The sequence below is a fragment of the Palaemon carinicauda genome, chromosome 9 (genome assembly GCF_036898095.1).
Source record: "Palaemon carinicauda isolate YSFRI2023 chromosome 9, ASM3689809v2, whole genome shotgun sequence".
Classification (NCBI taxonomy): domain Eukaryota; kingdom Metazoa; phylum Arthropoda; class Malacostraca; order Decapoda; family Palaemonidae; genus Palaemon; species Palaemon carinicauda.
The window spans coordinates 16,890,779-16,898,278 of record NC_090733.1 but is presented as its reverse complement, the minus strand read 5'-3'; positions in this window follow the sequence as shown (position 1 = coordinate 16,898,278).

Below are 7,500 nucleotides of genomic sequence, written 5' to 3'. Positions count from 1 at the left end.
ACATTCTCCCCTTCTATTAGAGCCTTCTTTCTGGAAAAAGGCAGTCAAATTAGACTATTACATCCTTAATTACTGTATACATTCACAGTAAGTAGTAGCCTTTTTTCCATGCTATATCTCTCTCTCTCTATCTAGCTAGCATGCCGGGTATGCTGGAAAGACCTAGCTATGCCGGCTACATGCCAGCTGAACTACTGAATATTTTATACAGGTAGCCAGTATATCTGCATTATAGAACATATTGCAGATAGAAAACTACTATATAGTTTATACTAGTAGTTATTTCCAATATATTTTGGATATCCAACACAGGCATTTGCTGAGCCCAATCCTATATTGAATGAATATGATTTCTTCAATATCCTGATTAGAAATCAGTATTAGGATTACCCTAAAATATTAAACACTTCAAGGCAGGAGTAATACCCTCCTAACCCTTAAAGGGTAAAGCCTTTTTCCTTGAGTCTCCCTGATCAGGAAACTCTATATTTTAATATAGTAGGAAGACTATAGCAAATAGACTAAGTGGGATATACAGATATATGTCTTTATTTTTCTAGTCCAGCTGGCTTCATGCTACATGGACTATACTGTCATACGCTACTATGAAGGCAGCATAATGAATAGACTACAATACATGATGTACGGTAGCCAGTAAATTGCAATATAGACATACTGCAATTAGAAAACTACAGTACCATGATACAGTAGTATTTTCTGACATACCTTGGGTACCCTTGTACGAGCATTCTGCTGGTACCGTTCATATATTGAATGAATAGTTTTCTTCAATATTCTGATCGAGAATCAATCATCCTGATCCCACAGTATTAACATTATTTTGGGACAGTGATTTGATACTTCTCTACCCCTAGGGGTGAGAGTCCTTCTACTTAGAGTTTCTCTACTACCCTAAGCTACTCTATTGTAAAGGACATTTGCATGTTGATTGTCAAGGAGATAATCCATTGAATACCCATTTGGTTTTCCTTTCTTTACCGGAGGAACACCAGATACCTTGTGCTGCAAACCCTCTGCAAGGCCAAGAGTAAGTATTTTTACGGTCATAATACTTGCAGGTTTCATGCCCCCTGCAATATTATTTCCGAATCCCTACATTATTGGAACCCACAGGTTTACAACATATGTCAGACATTAATGTCCGAAGGTTTTGAAAATCCCAAGTCTACAGAGACTAGGGATACAGCTCAATATAAATAACGCAATTGGTTGAGAGGCTTGAAAAAGATCTCTCCGGGACCTTTCCTACCTAATGATGGGATGCGTAAGCTACTATTTCCGGAAGCAAGTGAGGAAACAGTAGTGCCTCAGGAGCTAACTACATCCCTGATGGCCAGAAAACCTTTGGGATTAAGGGCAAGAAATGCCCCAAGGAAGAAGAGGAAAATGTTGCGTCAGAATTTCCTCCGCCTGTGCCGGCTTTAGAGCCATCGATGTCAACATCTTCGTCTTCTACCCCTAATTTGGATTATGTGGTACAATTATGTATCCAACTGAAGAATCAAATAGAGAGCTTTCGTAAACAAAATGAAAAGCAGGAAGTAAAACGCAAGATAGATCCTCATAAAGTTTCTCTTGTTACTTACCAGGGGTCAGTCAAACAACCCATGAATCAAGACGTACCAACATGCTCCATAACCAATCCCTGGAGGTTCGTGGAGCATATGCCGATTTCAAATGGCAATCTCTACATCTCAGAGAAAATAGGTGCTGTTCCTTTGGACAAAATTCAATTTTAGCAAAGCTTTGATGCTTTCCCTAATTGTTGGGTTCGACTGAAGTACGAACCAAAGTCAAGAAAAGGAACGGAACCAAAAGAGGTCTTGATTCTCGACCATGATAAGGCACAGACTATCCTTTCAGGTAGTCTAAGAAAGGCGGGTTATTCAGAGTCGAAGGTATTCTCACTGAATAACGGACACCCTTCCTTTCTTGCTCCTACTTCACTCTCATTCCCCTTCATGGGGAAGGCATTTACTTCTGTTGCCAAAGCAGTAGAGGTGGGTAAGCCATGCCCCACACTCGATGAGTACAAGCCTTTGTCACCAGCTTTTCCCGGACAGGAAAGGGATAGGAACGAAGTCCATTTGACATTTTCAGTAGGAAAATTAGATAAGGACGTCGCAAGTCGACAATTCAAGGTATGTCTCCCTAAATTCTTTGAGTTGCTCATGTGTAATGAACAGGAGTCAAAAGAGAGACTTGCGACATCCCCTTATCTACAAAACTACATAGAGTTATGTTCAACCTACGAGAGTACCCCAGACATGCTCATGGTCATAGCCAATATGCATATTGCTATCTTGATGAAGGACCTTTACGCCTTTATGAAGGCTAGGAGAGCATGTAGAGAGTTTGTGTTCGCTGATGCAACAGTAAAACACGAATCAAGGAAGCTAATATCTTCCAACATCTGGGGTAAAGACCTCTTCTCACACGAGGTTACTAAGGAAGTAATTAAGAACGCCACCATGGAGAACATAGGTCTTCTCCAAAAATGGGGCATTCCTTCAAAGAGAAAATCTTCTGTGGTTGTGGATCCCCAACCTAAAAAGAAGATTGGAAATGCTGGAAATATTTGGGCTGCTCAACAACATCCCACTATTCCAGTGACCACGATGCTACAGGCAGATGGTCAAAAGTCTAAGCCTACTGACTACTCGAAGCATGAAGACGCTTCGGCTAGGAGGAACTTTCCCTCAGGATCACAGGACCTTCGATCCTTCGGTCCAAAGCCTATTCAAGATGAGCCATTAATTTGAAACAGAAATGTCCCTACCATCATTTCCTTACCTTCTCCTACAGTTCAAAACCCTACTGGTGGAGTATACCTGAGAGCTATAGAGCATACAGGTAGTAAGAAAACTTTAGCTCATCAAGTCCCAGGGGAGGCTGCTTCGTGTTCACGAAAAGGACTCAAGATATCAACGAGCCATTCTGAACTTGTCTCCACTCAACAAGTTTATAAAAAAAAGAAAGTTCTGGATGTTAATCCTTCTGAACATATGGACTTTGTTCCAATTAAGGGTGTTCATAGTCTTGTCAGACCTAAAAGGTGTCCTTCGGAACCTTCCAGTCAACCACCCCCCATCCTCCTATCTATAATTCATGTTACAGAGATTAACATTCATCCTAAGGAAGATACGTGTCGGACTCACAGTTCTAAGTATCTTCAAAGGATTGACGAACGTAGTCACGTCAAAATAGTTCAGGTATTAATATACCTGATCAAGAGGCTGGAGTGAGCAACACCCGAAGTGTCCGGCCAATGTGCATTCAAAGAGATGACCCGGTTCCCGAGACATTACGGATGTAAGAAAGGCTTCTAGAAGTCTCGAATTTCTCCAGCTCAGGGGTTTCGATGTTTAAAAAACCATTGAAGCCCTCAGTCACATCAACTCTCCTCTCCTTTGGAAATATAAAAGGAGCTCGTGAGGTCTGTCAAGGGACTCAGGTATTCACTCAGAATACCAAAACACCATCAGGAAAAAGCGCTAATCTTTCCCGAGTTCGCTATAGTGACAGACCTGGTGCTAAGGGCACACCGGAAAGATGCGCTAAGAGCTTGGAGAAAACACACATCAAACGCTTGAAGAGATAAAAAAAGACTGAGATTGGTCCCTCTTTAATCGCTTCTCTAACAGAAATTAGAGCAAGAAAGTCCCAAGACTCTGCTGGTCCTTTCATGGGTGATGAAGCCTCCTCCACAGAGATTGGGCTCCCTACAACTGATCTGGGACACCGAAGCGATAATAAGACGTCACATTCGAACGTCTCATTCAGTCTTAGTGAAGTTACCCATCCCTCTCTTGAAGGTACGGCACCTACCAGCAGTTCATTTACAACTTATCCACGATGTGACGGTGGATACTCTATTTCGATACAAACCGATAGAGTTGGAATGGTCCATGGGTGCAGACATAATTCCTCCCAGATGGGAACAAGTCCCGGAACTGCAATTCAACCTCTTCATCACGAGCCTCTTCAAGAAACTACCTCGCTATATAGCCACATACGAGGATCCTCTAGTGGGGCTGATAGACTAGATGAGGCTGGTCCTAGCACTGACCTTAGGTATATTTCCGAAGATTCAGAAATTAAATGCCTTCGTTTTAACACAGAGAACCAAAACCCTTCATTTCATGATTTTCTCGCTCTAGCAGTTAGAAAAAGGTTTGGGATCTCAAAAGGTAATATAGAATTCTTAGAAGAATACAAGAAGGCCTAGTCAACTACAAGACAATATGAGTCTTCCTGGAAAAAATGGGTTGCGTTTGTCAAAGCAAAAGAATCGAAAGAAATTTCAATGAACTTTTGTCTGTCCTTCTTTGTCCACCTTCATAGCCAAGGTCTGGCGGCCAATACGATAAATATGTGCAAGTCAGCCTTGACTAGGCCTCTCCTATATGCCTTTCAAGTGGATCTGGCGAATTAAATCTTTAATAAGATTCCGAAGGCATGTGCCAGGCTTAAGGCCGCGGTACCACCAAAGCCCATCTCTTGGTCTTTGGACAAGGTCTTACATTATGCCTCATCTTTGAACAATGAAGATTGTTCTCTTAAGGATCTAACCCAAAAGGTTATTTTTCTGTTCGCTATCGCCTCCGGGGCTAGAGTTAGTGAAATAGTGGCCCTATTCAGAGATTAGGGTCCCATTCAGTTCACGGAAGTGGGAGAACTGAATCTATTTCCTGATCCACCCTTTCTCGCTAAAAATGAGCTACCCACTAAGAGGTGGGGTCCCTGGAGAATCTGCCAGCTGAAGGAAGATGTCTCTCTATGTCCTGTAGTGTGTCTAATGGTCTATCTTCGTAGAACTTCAGACTTCAGGGGAGGACAGCTCTTTAAAGGAGAAACTTCTGGATCAAATTTATCCGTAAAACAACTAAGGGCGAAGCTCACCTACTTTATTCGTAGAGCAGATCCGGACAGTACCCGCGCAGGTCATGATCCGAGAAAGAGAAAGATTGCTTCATCACTGAACTTTATTCAGTATATGGACTTTGAGCGCCTTCGTTCAAACACTGGATGGAAATCATCCAGAGTGTTTTACAAACACTAAACAAAACAAGTGCATGAACTGAAACACTTCGTAGTGGCGGCAGGTAGTGTATTAAAACCTGCCCCCTAATTACTGTAGTAAACAATTTTTGGTTTGGGACCTCACATGTCCTCGCATATGTAACGGATGAGAATTATCTAGAGTGTTCTACATACACTATGCTAGAAAAATCCATGACCTGAAGCAATATGTCGTGACAATAGGTAGAATATTTAACCTGCCGTCTAATTCTACGATGAACAGCCAATTGACTGGGACTGTCAATTAAAGGGAGAAGAGGTCACCCTTCTTAGGTGTGACTTCTTTTAATTAAGTGTTACCATGATAACACTGGCTCTGTTCAAAATTCCAGGTGTGGAATTATACAGATAGCACTAGTGCCAGTGTACGAAGTACACAGTGCAGATAGAAGTAACCAGTACAGGAATTATGAAGATAAATTATTTTATAATTTTCTTCAGTCTAAGAGTGTCACTCATTATTTCTTCCTTCAAGAAGGAAATAGTCTTTGTACTTGTTACAGGTATAATCCCATTGTCATACTACATTCGTTTTACTGAACATCTTTTAGTCATTTATTAGTTATAAATGTCTATTCGAATGTAGTGTGTCCACCTTCGCCAGACAATTGTATGTATACATGCCAGAGTTCTTCAACTTAACAAAATAAGTATCCCTCATATATTTGTATGCATCAAATAATAGATATAAGAGACACTGATGTTATTTTAGCAAATATACAACTATGAGACTATTTGTATATTCAGTGTTTTCTTATGCTTGGTCATACTATGTATGTTAACCTCAAGATCCCTTTTCTACTGTCTAGAATGACTCTTCCGTGTAGGAGGCAGGAAGCACTAACATTGGTTATGATTAGTGATGGTGACGAATAACGGTAACATCCCTTGTCTCAAGTGGTCCCCATGACCATAGAAAAAGTTGCTATAAGGTTAAGGCACTGATTAAAAATCCACAGATACACTAATGCTCTGGTATGCTTCCATCATGACGACATGGCTTGAGCCCAAAAATCGGATTTTGAGCGAAGCGAAAAATCTATTTTTGGGTGAGATTGCCATGTTGTCCTCATGGACCCACCCATCTTTTCTGAAAGAAAAGATCTTCACAGTATAACTCCCGTGGTACTGTATCTGTAACACCACGCTCAATGCTACAAGGAATGTCCGCCGTCGTGGGAATGGCGCTATTGTATTCCCAATAGTATTACGAGAGTGGGGAAAGCCTTTGGATGGCTCCCTTTTGCCACATCCTACTCGAAGCCAAAACGCTGTTTGGGGTGCAGATTGCTATGGAGGCGTATCAAGAATGCGCCCGCTGATATTATGCGATATCCTTTGGAGAATTTTAAGGATATTCGCGCCAGGAGTTAGAATTCTGGATACTTAAAGGTAAAATTCTGTTGGAATATAACTGTAGTAAATATATCCCTTAGGAAGCCACTTTAAAGAAATTCCATCCCGACGACATGGCCACCTATCCCAAAAATAGATTTTTCGTTATCAGAACCCTATCTCAGCCCCTACTCCTGAGCAGCAGCGTAACAACTGTCCAAGATAGCGGGCAGCTACATTTGCTAGCAGTGGATGTTAAAATTCTCTGGACTAGAACAGGCCACCTTTGGAAACTGAATCTTGCAACATAAAACGTCAGGACCCTGTCTTGGGTGTCACTATGTGTGTGGCAATTAAGTAATAAATGATGAGAGGCAGTGAATTAGAGGAATGTAAGAGGATTTATTGTAAAAGTTAATTTTCACAGAAACATGAGCAAATTCTTCTTCAAATGTGAATGAATCATTTAAGTACATCTTCAACAGAACTCTAAATTTCTCTAATTAGAAAACTACTAAAACGGTGAGTCTCTCGCAGACTTTCAAATTTCTGTAACAGTTTATCATAATAGTAATTGATAATCAATCTGGCAAATTACAGACGCACTTGGGGAGAACAGACTTATGGAGACCCAGTTATATGAATTATATTGTTACAACAAAATAAAAAGGATAGTTACTGGACGTCTCGTGGTGCATTGACACCAGCCATGGCTGAGGTAAGCTTACCATGGCAGATAGGCCAATCGAAAGTTGCTAACTCACGTCTCAAGCTTGACCCAACTCCATCTTGGGCTCGAACTTCACTAACAAGAATTGGCTTCATACCAGGTCTTATTTCTCACACATTGATGGGGGATATGAAGGCTTGCCTGGCCTTTTGGTGGCGGTGGCAGGTGATGCAACTGCATCAGACCGGTTCTCGTATCCATTTGTCCCTTCTCTCCGATATACCTGTTGACATGGAAACAGATTCAATATACGTGTGCTTGGAGCAGCAGACATCAAGCAATGAAGAAACTGTTTCAACATGCTTCCCACACTAGCCAGGGATCGTGGAGAT